At 50.3% G+C, this 18,087-nt stretch overlaps 1 protein-coding gene across 4 annotated transcripts in view; it reads right to left on the reverse strand.

The window, feature by feature from the left end:
- The window catches only part of CUX2 (cut like homeobox 2), a 328,467-nt gene that overhangs the window by 263,239 nt on the left and 47,141 nt on the right, over positions 1 to 18,087 (reverse strand). The window lies entirely within an intron of this gene.

Here is an 18,087-nt window from a genome sequence, read left to right on the forward strand (position 1 = left end):
GAAAGGGAATCAGGAGACCAAAGTGAGTCCTTGCTAGAGAGAGGGAGGTGACGCTGGCTTCCTGCTCCTGTCTGAGCTGCTCTGGGGCTGGGGGTATAGGTCCCTCCAGCCATTCCCCACTGTTAACATGTCACCATATTATCAACTGGGGCTCCGCAGTCCCCGAGCGTCAAGATGTGGGATGGAAAGGAGAAATGCCGGCAAGGCAGCTCACAGCAGCCTCGGTGGCCTCCCTCCAGAGATGCGAATCTACTTTGAAAGGTCCCTCGTTGGCCCGTACCCGGGAATCCCTGGTGCCAAGGCCGATGACTGCAGCAGCTCCTCCCTGTTTCTCCCACTCAGTTCGTTTTTTTTTTTTTTTTTGAGACAAAGTCTCGCGGTCACTCAGGCTGGAGTGCAGTGGCATGATTTTGGCTCACTATAACCTCCACCTCCCGGGTTCAAGTGATTCTCCTGCCTCAGCCTCCCAAGTAGCTGGGATTACAGGCGTGCACCACCACACCCGGTTTCTGTATTTTTAGTAGAGACGGGGTTTTGCCATGTTGTCCAGCCTAGTCTTGAATTCCTGACCTCAAGTGATCCACTTGCCTCGGCCTCCCAAGTGCTAGTATTACAGGCGTAAAGCCACTGCGCCCAGCCCCCGACTCTGTTCTTACCCCTACAACCCTCTTCTCCATGGTGGCCTGAGACTTCTTTGCAAAAGGTAAGTGGATCCTGTCACTACTGTCCCACGCTTACGCCCTTCAATGGCTTCCTGTAGCTCTTTGAACTAAACTCCCCAAATCCTTACTCTGAGCCTCGAGGAGAAGTCCAAACTCCATGTGGTGGCCCTGGGGCCTTGTCTGATCTGACACCCACCAACCACTCCAAGCTCCCCTCTATCCCAGCAAAACGACTCACACGCCCCAGAGCCTGGGTTCTCTGTGCCAATGCCCACGCCGTTCCTGGTGCCCAATGCTGTGCCCCAGGTACAAAACAGCCACCCCGATCCCCTGCCTGCTCACTGCAGTCTCTTTGCGGATCCTCCCTGGCTCCTGACTCTGAGCGCCTCGCTCGCCGAGCAGGACCTGCTGCTGTGGGAAAACGCTGTCTTGTGCAGTCACGGGTGGTCTTCTCACCCCGGTGACCCCCCTGAGAGGAGGAGCCCATTTTAGTTATCTAGGAGCTCCCCAGATCTGGCCCAGGGTAGGCACATGAATATGTATTAGTTATTGCTGCTGTGATTAATATCATTTTAGACTCTCTCTGCAGCTGGTGCCTTGCTCTAAGCTCTCATATTTGTTGCTAATAGATAAAGCCAAAAAGAAAGACCCTGTCTCCTCTGCTTCCTCCCCAACTCCCTATCCTGCTCTCTGGAGACGGGAGGGCTTGGGGACAAGCAGGTGAGCAGTGAGTCATTTCCCAAAACACTTCCCAAAATTGAACAGGAAGCAGTGGGAGATGGGGTTTGTCACCCCAAGGCAGGCATCTGAGTACCTGAGCCCAGAACGTGGGTTTTTACTCCAAGGCCACACCTGGTGGTCTGAGGTGGCACACACACATTTAAGGGTCTCATGTCACCTTCCTGGGTGTATCTGGACCAGAGCTCCCATCAGAGGCATGAGAAGGGAACAGGAAGGATGCCCAGTGCAGAACTTTTGGGGGTGCTGGGCTCTGTCCGATGCATTGGCAAGGCTCTGCTTTTAGGATTTAATCCCTTTTATCTTGACAACAGGGACTCACCTTCTGAAGCCAAGATCTTAGCTGCCCCCCAACTTCTTTTCTTTTCTTTTCTTTTCTTCTTGATGGAGCCCTGCTTTGTTGCCCAGGCTGGAGTGCAGTGGTGTGATCTTGGCTCACTGCAACCTCCACCTCCCGGGTTCAAGCAATTCTCTGCCTCAGCCTCCCAAGTAGCTGGGATTACTGGTGCCCACCACCATGCCTGGCTAATTTTTGTATTTTTAGTAGAGGTGGAGTTTCATCATGCTGGCCAGGTTGGTCTCTAACTCCTAACCTCAAGTGATCCACCTGCCTCGGCCTCCCAAAGTGCTGGGATTACAGCCCACCAACTTCTTCAAGCCAGATCTCCTGAACAATTCCAGCTCCACTCACAAACCCACCCCGTGGCTGAGCTGGCCTTGCTTTCTGGAGGGAAAGAGGAGGCTGGAGGCACCACTGAGCTGGGAAGCAGGGATGTGAAGCATCAGAAAAGAGGCACAGGACCACGGGAAGGCTATGGGGCCTCGGGCAAGTGACTTTGCCTCTGTGAGCCTCAGTTTCCTCTTCTGGAAAATGGGTGTAAGTGATAAAAGCTCCTGAGATTCCACACGGGGAGCACCCAGCACAGGGCCCGGCCTCCCACTCTGCTCCGTGGTGGCCATGGGGATGATAATTTGGGTAAACCCAACTGGCTTCTGGGAGAGCAAGAAAGGATGTGAGGGGTAGGGGATAGAACAGCCCAGGGCAGACAAAGAACCTCAGCCCAGGCAGGTAGGGAACTTAAGACCTCCAAGGTCTGATTCCCCCTTACCCCCACCAGAGGGCTCCATTTTGTACTCTCTGGGCTGTTGGCAAGAATGCAGACCAGGCTCTGGTGATGATAACTGCTCTGAGCACCAGGCAGCTCTTGGTTTTCCCTGCTGATGGGGGGCTCAGTGGCACACTTAATCCTGGAACCACCACTCATCCACGAGCCACTTGTTGAGCCCCTGGCACTCTCTCTTGTCCCAGCATCACTGCTGACCCTGTCAGCCTCTGAACCCTTGCTCGAGGAGGTTCAGACTTGTACAAGGGGCCTCGGCTCCAGGGTCAGCTCATGGCTCCTGCATGGAGCAGATGCATGAGAGCAACCACTATGTGCAGGGACTCACTCCAGGCCCAGCATTTCCTGACCCTACACGGCACCCAGCATGTTCCTCCATTCTGGCTTTGAGACATTGAGAGGGGTGACAATGTCCGAAGCAGACAAAATGGAGGCTGTGAGTTTTGCTTATTTCATGGAGAGAAAAAGTAGTGATGGTAGTAATGGTAATATTGATCAATACAATTTTAGTAAGAACAGCTATAACTCACACACTGAGTCCTCCACCTGCACCCTCTCATCTACCTCTCACTGCAGCCCTCAAGGAGGGGAGCACTGCTATGCTTACTTTACAAATGAGGAAACTGAGACTTAAAATGGTGAAGTCATTTCCCTCCCTACCTTATTAGACCAGGAAATAAAGACTCAGAGAAGGCAGGCCACTTGCCTAAGAACACACAGTGGGTAACAGACAGGAATTTGATACCAAGAGTATCTAACCTTCATCCTTTTTTTTTTTTTTTGAGATAGGATCTCACTGTGTTGCCCACGCTGGAGTGCAGTGGTACAATCACAGCTCACTGCAGCCTCAACCTCCTGGGCTCAGGCGATCCTCCCACCTCAGCCTCCAGAGCAGCTGGAACTACAGGCGTGTGCCACCTCACCTGGCTAATTTTTGTATTTTTTGTAGAGATGGGGTTTTACCATGTTGCCCAGGCTGGCCTTGAACCCCTGAGCTCAAGTAATCTACCTGCCTCTGTCTCCGAAAGTTCTAGGATTACAGGCATGAGCCACTGCGCCTGGCCACCCACATGCTCTTAACCACAGCTGTTCCCACCCCAGGAAAACACATGGCTAGTCATTCAATAAACAGCATAAGAGATGCTATGGGGTATCTGGTGCTGGGCAGACTGAGGTGAAGTCCCTGGGTGCTTGCAGCTGACCCTCTAAATAGGTGGAGACAGACACTGAAGGCTGCATTACTCCCAAGGTGATGACAGCCAGGTAGGGGGCCAGGGGACAGTTCTGAAACCAAGCCAGTCTACCTTCTTCCAGAGATCAAGAGAGCCTCCCTGATTAAATAAGACAGCCTCCAGGCTGCACAAAACTTGCGGCCCAATGAGCAAGACAGATATGCATTGAACAGTATCACATAAATCACTTCTATTGCTTAAAAGGTGGATGCACCAGCTTCGGTGGCTCATGCCTGTCTTTGGGAGGCTGAGATGGAAAGATCACTTCAGCCCAGGAGTAGGAGACCAGCCTGGGCAAACAGCAAGACCTCCATCTCCCACCAGCCCAAAAAAATTAGCCAGACATGGTGGCACATGCCTATAGTCCCAGATACTGGGGAGGCTGAGGTGGGAAGATGCCTTGAGCCTAAGGGGTTGGGGCTGCGGTAAGCTGGGACTACACCACCGCTCTTAGCCTGGGCAACCGAGCAAGACCCTGTCTCAAAGAAAAAAGGTGGATGCTGCCAAAGGCTAGGCGCTGTTGCAACTGGGGCACAGGTGGAAGACACAGGTCTCTGACCCCAGTCCCCAAGCTCAGGTAACAGCAGAAGTTACTTACCTGGCAGGAAAACCAGGCTTCCAGCACGACCCTTGCCTCCCTCTGCCCGCTCCCGGTCCCCGTCCACTTCTCGGGCCTTTCCGCCACAATGAGGTGGCCAGGGCTGCTCACACTGGGCCCAGCTGCAGCCTGTTCCCCTCCTTCATGCGGCTCTTGGAGTGATCGATTCCGCCACGGGAACGGCCAGGATAATTTTTGCTTAGCTTCAAATACCTGGTTCTCATGAATTCCTCTGCCAGAAGGTTACAAAGCTTCCTCTAAAACGTGGGGGAAAGATTAAGCTTGCTTATGGTTAATAATACACTGTCCCCTGTCCGTCAAACTGCCTGTCTGCTATTGAAAGTTCACTATTAGATACTTATTTAAACAGCCTCGCAAGGCTTCCGAAGAAAGTGCAGTTATGCATTTTTCCCCTCCTTGCTGGCGCGAACGACTATAGATAAACATCAATTGGCTCCTGCGGATCACAGTCACAGTAAATAAATTTTTCAGGAAGCTTGAGATCTGCACAAAGGCTCCGCCAAGCTCCCATTTCACACAACATCAATGTTTGGCCTCCAAGAAATAAAAGCTCTAAGGTGTCCATCGCCAGGGCAAAATTATCAATTGTCAAGTCACTTTTAAAAGAAAAAGAAGATAGAGGCTTTCAGGGAGCCATTTCATCCTGCAGCTTAAAATAAAAGGAAGAGCGACAGGCACTTCACCCACAAACTAACCACTGGGACTTCCCCCTAAAAGCTCAGGTGTTCATCGCCCCCCCCTCAAATTTCTGACCCCAGCCCTGCTGCCCCGGGTGAGCTGAAGCAGTCAGTTCAGCTTGGAGCTGCCGGTTCCGGCTGAGTTCAGTGACTTCAGTGACTCAGGTGTTGGGTTATTTTTACTTTCTCAAAGTGGGTTTTTTTTTTCACTACTTTTAGAAGTGGCAGACGAGGCTTGTCTATTATAAAATATTTGTTGCAAACACACGCACTCACTTGCTCACCGCCCCACACACAGTTCTTATCTGTGTAAAAATCTCAAGTCGCTGTGGTGTGAGGGGCAGGAGATGCAAAAGCTAGGACACCCTCCTGGGTGAGCCGGAGTTTATGTAACAGCACAGTTCTGCTGGAGTCGGGGTCATCTAAGCTGGGAACCTGAAACAGGTGTCATTTTCCAGATGGGGAAACTGAGGTACAGGGGAACCTGAGGAAGGGAGACATGGAGGTGGATGTACCTGCATTTGAATCTCAGCTCCGCTACGTTCCAACTGTGTGGCCTTGGGCAGGAAACTTATATCTGCTGGAGCCTGGCCTGGCGCAGTGGCTCACGCCTGCAGTCCCAGCACTTTGGGAGGCCAAGGCAGGTGGATCTCTTGAGCCCAGGAATTCGAGACCAGCCTAGGCAATATGGCAAAAACTTGTCTCTACAAAAAATACAAAAATTAGCTGAGCTTGTTGGCATGTACCTGTGGTCCCAGCTACTCGAGAGGATGAGGTGGGGAGGATCATTTGAGCCTGGGAGGCAGAGGCTGTAGTAAGCCATGATCGGGCCACTGCACTCCAGCCTGGGCAACATAGCAAGACCCTTTCTCAAAAAAAAAAAAAAAAAAAAAAAAAGAATCTGCCAGAGCTTTGGTTTCCTTATCTGGAAAATAAATATGGATTACAGCTGTCCCTTCCTCAGAGGGTCACTGCAAAGATTAGCCTCTGCCATTCCTATTTGCCCGCTTTATTATTAAAGGTCTTAGACCCTCCTAGCCAATTGCTGGCAGGACCAGGGCTGGATGTGAGAAAGGAACACTGTTCTTGGAGGCAGCAGATTCAGCCCTGATTCCAGGCCTGTCACTTTTGCTCATGGCTCCTCTCCCAGTCCCAGATTCTTTGTCCAAATAATAAGGCCTTGGACTAGTCAGTGTCTAGCATTAAAACCCACAGTGATGTCTTCCCAAAAGCCACATTGGGAAGGTACTATTACGCCCAATTTACAGAGATGAAAATTGAGGGTCTGGGAAAGGCAAGCTGTCAGGAAAGGCCAATAGCCTAGACCTCAGCTCAGCCTGCTCAGAAGCCTCTGCTCCTCCTGCCTGACCACACAGCCTCCTGTTTGCAGCCAAGACTTCAAGTCTCAGTGTTTCATTCAGAGACACATCTGGGACTAACACCTGGAGCCCTTCTTCCTGCCTGCGGATGGGGAAGCCATTCCCACACCCTCTCTCTTCTTCCCCACAAAACTCCTAACAAAGGTCAGGGTGAAAAAGACACCCTTGCTCTCAAGGTTTTCTAAAGATGCTGGTATTGGGTTGAATTGTGGTCCCCTAAAATTCACATCGTCTTGAACCTCAGAATGTGACCTTATTTGGAAATAAGATAAGGTCAGAAAGAAACTTACATCTGTTAGAGTTTGGCCGGGTGCAGTGACTCATGCCTGCAGTCCCAGCACTTTGGGAGGCCAAGGCGGGTGGATTTAATCAGTTATGTTAAGATGACAGCATATCGGATAAGGGTGGGCCCTAAATCTAGCGACCCTTGTCCTTATAAGAAGAGACAGGCAGTCTCTTCTTATAGATCCGAGTGATGTGGCCACAAGCCAGGGAATGCCAGGCAGGGCCAGCAGCCACCAGAAGCTGGGGGAGGTAAGGAAGGACCCTCCCCTGGAGTCTGGAGAGGGAGCACAGCCCTGCAGACACCTTGCTCTTGGACTTCTGGCCTCCAGAACCACGAGAGGACAAATTTCTACTATTTTAAGTCCCTTTAGTTGGTGGTAATTTGTTACAAGGGTCCTCAGAAAGGAATACAGTGTTCTTCTATAAAAAGTGCATAGAACCCCAGGTGACAATTATCCGGGCTTTGGGAAGGTTCCAGGCTGGGTGGGGTGAAAAATTGAAGTGGGCCCCATCAGTTGGGCAACTGGGATGAGGTGGCCCAATCCTGCACCCTTCGATGGCCTGATCTCTGTTCCTAGGGGTCTGTACAGGGAGGAGTGAAGGCTGCCCGGTTGCACTTGACCTCAGCCAGCGGCAACCCTAGCTGTGTCTCCTCCAGGTCTTTGTGAAAAGGGCACGGCTGAGTCAGGAAATCCACCCTGGCAGCTTTGGGGCTGCGGATCTCACTTCCCTCCGCAAACAGGAGCAATGAGGCCAACCTCCTGGGGCCAAGTCCAAGACTGTCTTTTATCCAGTCCATGGCGCCCGCTCGCCTGGCCCTGGCTGGAGTGGGAACACTGACACCTTCAGCCACCTTTTGGGTGAGCCCAATGAGTGACCCCTTACATGGATGTGCACACGGATGTGCAAACTGAGGCTGAGAGCGACTGAAGTTCCTGGCTCAAGGTCCCATGTAGTGAGGACGCGGCGCAGTCGGGCACAGACTCACTCTGTCAGATTTCACTCCCCCGTGGCCTTAACCCAGAAGATCAAGGAGAAACACACAGGGAGGCTCAGCACACAGTAGGTGCTCCATCAATGCTGGCTTGTGCTTGCTTAGAACCTGCTGTTTGGTGACGGCATTGTTTCTCAGCGCCTCTCCTGAGATGAGAAGGAGACCTCAAACTGGTTTTTACAATTAAAAAAAAAAAGAGAGAGAGAGTGAGAAGTAGCATCTCTGTTCAGCTGATGGGTTGGTGGCACATTTGAAAAACCACCGGACAAAATAATGGAGCTTGTGTCTCTAACACCAGGGGCCTCTGGGTGAGGTTTGGCATTTTTTGCAGTTCACTGCAAGGCGTGGGCTCAGGGAGGATATCATTTGACCCTCACCCAGAAAAAGGATGCCGAGAGATGGGGAGGTGGAAATCACCTCTATTTTACAGAGACCAAAGAATAGAGTAGTAAAGGGATCACAGGCCGGGCGTAGTGGCTCACACCTGTAATCTCAACACTTTGGGAGGCTGAGGCAGGTGGATCACTTGAGGCCAGGAGGTTGAGATCAGCCTGGCCAACATGGTGAAACTCCGTCTCTACTAAAAACACAAAAAAGTAGCCAGGTGTGGTGGCACATGCCTGTAATCCCAGCTACTCAGGAGGCTGAGGCAGGAGAATTGCTTGAACCCAGGAGGCGGAGGTTGCAGTGAGCCGAGATCATGCCACTGCACTCCAGAGCGAGAGACTCCATTTCAAAAACAAAAAAGAGGTAAAGGGATTGCCCCATTCGGGCCAGCCCAGAACCCAAGACAGAAACCTCGCTCACCTGAGATGCTCCCTCATCTGACCCCAGAGAGAGCTCTGTCAATTCGGCACTGACAAATATCCCTAGCTGGTCACTCCTATCCAAGCCCATTCCCACAACTCTGCTCCAGGACCGGGGATCGCTCATCAAGATGCTGCAGCTGCCTCCTCCCTGGCCTCCCTGCCTCCACTTGGAGCTCACCTCTGCTCCCCTCCACTCCACATCATGGCCAGAGGCACCTTCCTCACATTAAGCCCACCTGCATCACTCCTCTGCCCCAAACCCTCCATGGCTCCCATCACCCTCAAAATGTAGTCCAAACTCCTTATCTGCCCATGAGCCCCCTGAAAGGCCTCCAGCCTGCTTTGTGCTGTTTTAACCGAAGAGGAGACCCAGGGCCACAGTGACTAGGTTCTGCTTTTTGCCTGTTTAATGCTCAAGCATGAATGCTCTGGTTACAGTTCCCCAAAAGCACCTGCACTCTCTGACTTCTGAGCCTTTGTACCTGCTGTTCCCTCTCTCTGAAATGCCTTTCCCTCTACTTCCTCCCATTAACCTAGGAATGCTCAGCCATCTTTCAGCTCTCAGCTTCGATGCTGCCTCCTGCAGAGGGCTTTCCAGGCCCTCTGGATGGCCCCTATTGCAACACATATTGCCCTGCTCACGAAACCAACAGCCTAGCAGAACTTGGGTCCAGGAGAGCACTGCAGGGCCTGGAGGGGTAACATCAGGGAGGATAATTCAGGTGGAGGCTTTGCTCCTCCCAGCTCAGAGCCCTGGGCCTCAGAGCAGACAGACCAGGTTCCAAATTACAGGCTTCAGATGCTGCCAGCAGTTTTTGTCCCCTACAGTGTGTTATCGAACTGTTTTCTATTTAATCCCCATTACTCCCCCCATTTCTCAGATGGGGAAACTGAGGCTTGAAGAGAAATCAGTTGCTTAAGGCCACAGTTTGGTGATCTACAGAGCAAAGACTCGATCCCAGCGCTGCTGGACTTGGCCTCCAGGGCCTATGCCCTTGATCACTGCTGTCACAGGGCAGAAGATGCTCTGAGAACAGCAACTGCACAGGACAAAGCAAACTGACCGTGATCATTACCACAAGATGCTGGAGCTAGGGCGGACTGCCTCTCCACTTGGAACATCCTGCAGGTCCCTTCGCCCCGTGCCTCAGTCTCCCCACCTATAAAATGTCATACCACCACCCAACACTGCACACCGCCGCCCCTGGGTAAGGCAAATGAAGTGGAGTGGGGAGGGGGTCATAACTCCTGAGAGGTCAGCAGCTCACTCGGGAGCACGCAGGTGGGAAACTGAAGATGACTCTCCACTGCCTCTCCCCACTGCAGAGCTGTCAGCCTTGTCAGACGGGGGTACCATGGCACCTAGCTGCCCGGTCGGACATCTCATATCCATGCACGACAGGTGAGCTTCATGGCTCAGCTCATTGTCCAAACCACAGGCACTCAGAGTTGCACATCTAGAGGAAAGAGCTAAGGGCTCAGGGCCTGACACTCCCAGGTCTGCATCCCGTCTCTACCATTTGCCAGCTGTCTGTCTTCAGACAAGTCCCTTAAGCTCTCTGAGACTTTTCCTTCTCTGGAAAAATGGTGACATCATCTCCATCTACTCCACAGGGCTCCTGTGAAGACTAGAGTTAAAGCGTCACATCGTAGGGATTCAGTCCGTTGCTATGAAGACTCGAGTTAATGCGTCACATCGTAGGGATTCAGCCCACTGCATTTTGAATAATTAATGAAGTGCTTTCAGTACTTTACTTTTTTTTTAATTGAACTTTTTATTTTGAGATAATTGCTGATTCACATGCAGAAAGAATACAGAGAGGCTGCGCGTGGTAGCTCCCATGCCTGCAATCCTAGTGCTTTGGGAGGCCGAGAAGGGAGGATTGCTTGAGGTCAGGAGTTTGAAAAAGAATACAGGGCGATCTCTTGCCCCCTTCATCCAATTTCCCCCAAGGGTCACATTTTACAACACTGACAGCAGGACCAGGATACTGACATTGACACAGTCAAGCTACAGAGCATTTCATCACCCCCAGGCCTTCATGCTGCCATTTGATAAGCACACCTATTTTCCTCCTTGACCCCATTCCCACTCCATTCCCTGTTCCCCAACCTTGTCTTTTCGGGAATGCTACGTAAGTGGAATCCTTCAGTATGTAATCCCTTTTGAAATGGCCTTTTTCCCCTCAGCACAATTCCTTCAAGCTTCATCCAGATCATTAGCATATCAATAGTTCGTTCCTTTTCATTGCTGAGTAGTGCTCCATGGTGTGGGGGTGCCACAGTTGAACCACTGGCCTGGTGAAGGACATCTGGGGTATTCCCACTTTTTGGCTACACATGAATAAAGCTGCTGAGAACAGTTGTGTGCAGGTTTTCGGGTAAACTTCAGTTTTCAATTCCCTAGGATATAGTCCTTCATTTTTAAACCCATACGGGCATAAAATTTCATTCATTCAACAGATATCCATCACACACCTACTATGTGCAGGGGCTGTTCTAGGCACTGAGGAGACAGCACACAAAGGCAGACAAAGCCTCTGTGCTCTTGGATGATACAAAACAAAATGACTGAACAAACAACTTATGACTAAGTCAACTCTACAGCCACACACAGAAATGAAAAGCATTCTCGGATTAATGATCAAATTAGTAGCTGCTCCAGTGAGCCGGGTTAAGTGCAAAGCACTTGGGTGTGTTTTCTCAAGGAACAGTGTTACCTGCTGGTAAAACATGCATTGCATCAAGATGAAGCCACCAGTTGGCAGGCTAGAAAACTCTGGTAACTTCTTCTTCATAGCATTTTCTTTCTTTCTTCTTTCTTTTTTGGAGATGGAGTCCCACTCTTTGCCCAGACTGGAGTGCAGTGGCACGATCTTGGCTCACTGCAACCTCCGCCTCCCAGCTTCAAGCAATTCTCCTGCCTCAGCCTCCCAAGTAGCTGGGATTACAGGTGCCTGCCACCACGCCTAGCTCATTTGTGTGTGTGTGTGTGTGTGTGTGTGTGTGTGTGTGTGTGTGTGTGTGTATTTTTGGTAGAGACGGGGTTTCACCAAGTTGGCCAGGCTGGTCACGAACTCCCGACCTCGATCCTCCCACCTCGGCCTCCCAGAGTGCTGGGCTTTCAGGTGTGAGCCACTGTGCCCGGCCCACAGCATTTTCTTTAGTAAGTCCCTTGTTACGGTAGAATAACTTACGATGTCCATTCCCATTTCATAGGCTGTAAAAAGTATGTCACTTGACAGCTCGAATAGCAATGGGTAACATTTCTTGAGTGCCATGTTTGGCACCATTCTCAGATTTTTACACATATCGTCACTTTTTTTAGTGATGGGGTCTCGCTATGTTGCTCAGGGTAGCCTCGAACTCCTAGGCTCAAGTGATCCTCTTGCCTCAGCCTCCCAAGTAGCTGGGACTACAGGAATGCACCACTGCACCCAGCTGTGCCTCATCGCTTTTAATCCTCATAAACCAAAAACCATTCCCTGAGATAACTGCTCCATCAGCTCCATTTTAAAGAAGAGGAAACTGAGGTTCCAAGATGCTAAAGAAGTGGCCAAAGGGCATATGGCTGGGAAGGGCAGAGCCAGGATTTAAACCCTCGGAGACAGAGTCAATTTGATGTCCTAAAAGAGGAGCCTTCTTCCTCTCCCTGTCTGCACCCAGCTCTACACCCAGCTCTGTGATGTTAAGTGTCTTTCTCTCCCAGGCAGTGCGCACCTCACTAAAGGCCCTGGATAGCAATTGTTTCTAAGATAAATTGGACAGTTCCTCATTCACTATGAAAGGCCTAAATGCTGATCACCTCAATCAATATGTTCTAAGCTCTCATCATTAGAAAAAGAAATAATCAGGTCAGCCAAACCTGATTCTTTTGATGAAAATGTTTCCTTCTTTGATGCGCCCCAGGCTACACAGTTCCAGTTGCCTGTGAACTAAGTACTTTCTCCATCAGTGACACAATCTTCGTCTTAAGTTCTGAACTCACATCCATTACTCTGTGATACTACCATGATATAATAGAAATATTTAACCACTGAAGTGGCCAATGTCTTTAGCAGGAGTACAGAGCATGCTCTTTCTCGTTGACAGGTTGGTAGCTGGTGGGGGTAATTACTATGACCATCATCAGAGAGGCCTCAATCTGCCACTGCGTTGCTTCAAAGTTAACTAGAAGGGACCTAGGAATTATGCTCTTGGATCAGGCCTGGCACAAGGTAGGAACCTCTAGCTTCTCCATCAGCTACATCTGCTCCTGATCCCTGATCTCACACCATTCAGGGCATTTCTCAAACCAATAATAAGTGCAGAAAAGTCTCTCTACCAGCATTCACTGATGTGACAATAACGTGTCAAGCATCTGCCCTGTGTAAGCCCTTGCTGGAAGGTGGGGAGACGGCAGGGGACGAGATCTTTCTGAACTTACAGTCTAGTGAGGAAGACAGATTCCAAACTCAAAGAAACAACCCAATACCCAATTACAACTGGAAACAAATGCTGGGAAGGGAACCAAGTAGTGCTGATATAAGAATAAAGGGGAAAGATGTGCTGTGGCAAAAATGGTCCCAGAACACTTCTCTAGGGGAGACAGGAACCAAAGGAATCAGCCAGGGGAAGAGCATTCTGGGCAGAGGTACAGAATGTGCAAAGTTCTGGAGGCACAAGTAAACTGATTAGAGGATTTCAGAGACCAAAAGTATTTACAGAATTCCTTTGGCCTTATCTCCTTCCACTCTCCCCTTCACTCACTCATCCCATCCCCACTGGCTTCCAGGATGTTCCTCAACTCTTCTGAACACATTCCTACATCAGGGAATGCTTGGAACACCCTTCCCAACCCTCCTCCAGATCTCCGCATGACCTGCTCAGATGCATGCTGGTAAATGGTTAACAACGGGCTCTCTGAGGAGTAAGCCCTGATTTGTGGCATCTGCCAATTTCCATGGGGTAAATACTTCCACCTTGGCTGATTTCAAGCTGCCCATGGAATGTCACTGAATGAAGGGCTGGGAAGAGACACACACAGTCAGCTCTCAGGAGCCGGTACGAGCCAGCTCCAGCACACCACAGCACCTCCATCCCCATCCTCTATCCTACTTTCCTTTCCTTCACCATTTTTATCATCATGATGTTCATTTATTTTTTTTTCTTTGCCACTTGTCTCCCCAGACTAGAAGGTCAGCTCCACGGAGGCAGGGAATGTTGCCTGCTCTGTCACAGTACGTGGAACAATGCCTGGCACATAGTAGATGCTCAATAAATACCAAGAGACTGAAAGAATGATGAGAAGGTCCATGTGGCTTCACTGTGGTGAGAAGAGGAAGAACGGGAGAAGAGGGGGTGAGGTCCCTCCAATCCCCTGCACCCCGCAACAGCCTCTGTCACCCCAGAGCCCAAGTGACAGCAGGTACAGCAGGCTGGCAGACAGCCCCTCATTATACAGCGCCGTCGCTGCCACAAAGTTTCACAGCCACTCTCGTACCATTTTGCTTTTAAAATAGAAGTTTCCTGTGAACCTGCAAATAATTCATCGCTGTGAGTCCTTAAAACGTTCACAGGTATTTAAAATGCTATATAATCAAGTTCGCAGAAATGTAAAGTGTAAGCGTTAAAATACTTTAATGTTCTAATTAAAACAGGCCATTTATGCCCCAGCCCTGACTCCTGTTTACTATTTCCGTAATAGCTGGTGGCTTGTTCTAGGGAAAAAAAAAAGATTCTGTTTAAATTGGCCTTGAAAAAACAAAGAAGAAAAAAAGAGGAAAAAGTTAAAGTTTGCTTTCTCCAGCGGTGCACTGAGGAACTGAAAATCACACTTTCTAAAGATTCACAGGTTGTCAACTGCTAAAGCAGGGGACAGGGGACATCTGGGGTCCCTCCACTTGCTCCCCTAGAAACAGATGGTACTTGGGCAGGAATGGGAGGAAAGAGCGGGGGCTGAAATCCTTTATGTCTCAGGGCTCAGAGAATGCCCACCAGCCCAGGCCCCACTAACCACTCCACTCCTGCCGATTCAGTCTTCACCGCTGTAGGCCAGGAGGAAAATCATATTTATTTGTAAGGTGTAAGACAAGTCAGGGCTCTATCCGCCTCTGGTCTCTGACAAGCACAGCGTGATGCCTCTGCATATGCTGTTCCCTCATAACTTCCCCATGCACACTTCTACTCATCCTCCCATCCTCAGCTCCAGCATTCACCTCCTCAGGGAAGCCTTCCCTGACTACTCCTACCCTGGTACTCGAGGAGATGGCCCTGCTGTCTACTCTCACTGCCCTCTCTGCCAAGGGCTGGCTTGTTGTTCTTCCCCCATCAAAGTGACCTTGAACAAGCATGTTCTCTGGGCCAAAAGCGGGCTGCCCTGTGGATGGCAGTCCCTGACCGGTTGCCTGGCCTTTTCTCCCAATCTCCCTGCCAGCCCCAAGGTTCATGACTACAAACTCCCGTGCTTCCCTCTCAGAGCTCTCAGCGCCACCTGTCATCTTCTATTACCTGTGAGTTTGCTCAGTGGGCGTCCCCTCCACTGGGCTGTATTCCCCATGGAATCTGAGACACAGCAGGTTCTCACTAAACAGCACAGGAAGCAGCCTCTTAACTCCCTCCTAAACCTCAGTCCTCTTTTGCCTAAGTGACTTATATCGGGCTCATTCATTCATTCAGCAACACCCACCCCATCACCACAGACCCACTTTACGTTGAGCCCTGGATGGCACCCCAAGATGCGTTGACTCCGGGGTCCTCCAGCTCCACTCACCCCAAAGGACTCCTCTTCCCTTCCCATCTGTCCTTGGTCCCATAGACCCATCAGGCCCTGGACCTTGGACCCCGGCCCCAGGTTCCAACATCTGTCTCCTTTGTGGTCTCCTTGGCCTGCTAATCCCTGGCCTTTTAATCCTTTTTCTGGAAAAGGATTAAAGGCCATGCCTTCCCCTCTCTGAGCTTTTGCTCATGCTCTGCTCTGGGACACCTGCCCACCTCTCACACCCACTCCCTCTTTCCCCTGCCCTGCCCCGGTTCTGGGCGACCTCGATGGTCACCCGCTTGGTGGCTGCTCTCTGGCTGGTCACCCTGCTCATCTCTCTCCTAAGGTAGTACCGTGGTTCTTGGCTGAGGTCGATCGTGACCCCCAGTGGACATTCAGCAATATCTGGAGACATTTTTGGTTGGTACAACTTAGCAGGCGAGGCAACTGCCACTTAGAAAGGAGCAGCCAAAATGGCTGCTGAGCACCCTACAAGGCACAGGCAGCCCCTACCACGAAATGGCCCCAAATGTCAACAGTGTGGAGTCGAGAAACTTTGTGATAGAAAACTTTCCAACACAGCTTGGAACACCTCCCCCTCCTGCTCAAATGCCCTCCATGGCTCCCCATGGCCCACCAAGCTACCCAGCAACCCCTCTTCACGACACCCAGGCTCCTGCAATCTCCCAGCCTAACTTCCACGTTGCCCACCCTTCCCAGACAACCAAACCAGCCTGCCCAGGGCCCCCAGGGTGTGGCCATGCCTCCCCTCTCTGAGCTTTTGCTCATGCTCTGTTCTGGGGCACCTGCCTCCTCCACCTCCTGGCGAGTCTTCCAGGTTTTAGGGCTGGTGTCAAAGCTGTGTCCTCTCTCCCAGCTCCCTGGCTGGTCTAACCACTCTCTTTCCTCTGTCCCTACACCCTGGGCTTTAATGTCCCGGGGGCGACCTGCCACTCCAGTCCGACCCGGGTCCCTGCTGTTTGTTGATTTTCTCAGACATTTTCGGACACTTGCCTGGCACGGTCCTTGGCACACAGTAGGCATTCAAGAGGTGTGAAATTAATTCAAATCCCTCTTCCCACTAAAGTTGCAAATTCAGAAAACTCCTGGAATCAAACCAATTCAGGCCACCCACCTTTATTTGGACTGACTCTAATTCCTTTACAAATATCATATTCCTTCCAATATATTGTGATTTTCCACTTTCTCCCTTCTCTCTCTCCCCTGCTCATCTCTGCTGGATGAAGAAGCCCAAATTGCTCTGTCCACAACATGAGCAGATACAACAGAGAGATGCCTCAAAACACCTGCTGTCTGCACATAGACATCACCAACCTTCCCAGGGACATTCCTGTCCTTTTGTAGAAGGTTGATTTAAAACAGCAAAATAATACATTCTCTGTGCTGAAAACCTAAAATCCTCCTTAAGAAAGCCAAACACGAAAATTGCCTATAATCTCCACCACCCCAAGGAAGAGCAAAACAGGCATCTGTGTCATTCCTGTCAGGGTGAGGGAGCCGGGGCATTTATACACCAACTCCTGAGGCTGGAGGGCTGCACCTGAGGGGTTACGGCCTCAATACTTCTGGCCTGCCCTCTCTCAGGCAAAGTGGTCTTACAGTTTCGGAAAAAAAACAGAGATGCAGTCACCAGCAGGCAGAAGCTCGTGGAAGACACTAAAAGGTCCAAGGGGAACAGAACAGCACCTGCTTATCTTCTGCCCTATCTCAGGCTACACAGTGGACAGCGGTTGGTCACCGTCACAGCACCAATTCCCACTGCATCCAGAAATCACTCCTTATTCTCATTTGGGGGTCCCCTCCTCACCCCATCCTAACTCCTCCCAATTGTCACCAATATCTGTCATGCTTTATGGCCAGTCAGAATCAGAATCTCCTTCCTATAGGTGGAGAAGCTCCTCCTTACATGAGTCTTGGTTGGGGCTGAGTCGGTTTCTGTTGTTTGCAATTAAGAGTCTTCAGTGAGGTTCTTCCCTGACTCTAGGGGTGAGACTAGATCTCATTCCCCTGGTCAGAGGAGGCTCTGCTTTCTTAATTTACAGAAACTACACCATACGTGCTGCTTGGCAGTGGCTTTCATCCATAGAGCAATGTGCTAGGGATGTTTCCCTAGGACAATAAATATCCACTGGTCTTCCCCTCCCAAACAGAAACTTCCCATACTTAAAAAAACAATAAAAACAAATTAAAATGAACTTTATCTAGAAGAATTTGAGACACCGCTTGAGAAAGCTGGAATCCCAGGGGGGTGTTTGTAAACCTCAGCTGGACACTCTGGGTGGACAACAGTAGGGGGCAAACAAAAAGATCAATCCTCCCACCGCTGCAGCAGTCAATCAGAAACGGTGACAGCATGGCAAGGGCTGAGGCCTGCGTCCTGGACACAAACTCCACTTTCCAGAAACACTCCCACTACTGGCCCTTATTATTCATTGTACCGACAGCTATAAGAGCTCCTATGTATTGAAGAATTTTAGGAGCTGACATTCACAGCACTGACTTCACAATAACTCTATCATAGCTATTATCAGCGGCGTCTCCACTTTATAGATGAGGAAACTGAGGCTCAAGAAAGCTTAATAGCAGTAATATCAGTAATAATAACAATAACTCATATTTGTTGAGTGCTTATTATATACCAGGAAGTGCCTACATTATATTGACTTATTTCACTCATTCCTTCAACAGACACTTACTGAGCACCTACTCTGTGCCAAGTGCCATTTTAGGTGCCAGGAAGACAGTAGTAAGCAAAACACACAAAAATCCTTGCCTTTCTAGAGCTGACATTTTATTTTTTGAGTGCCAGGG

Source organism: Hylobates moloch, unplaced genomic scaffold, assembly GCF_009828535.3.
Source record: "Hylobates moloch isolate HMO894 unplaced genomic scaffold, HMol_V3 SCAFFOLD_12, whole genome shotgun sequence".
Taxonomy (NCBI): domain Eukaryota; kingdom Metazoa; phylum Chordata; class Mammalia; order Primates; family Hylobatidae; genus Hylobates; species Hylobates moloch.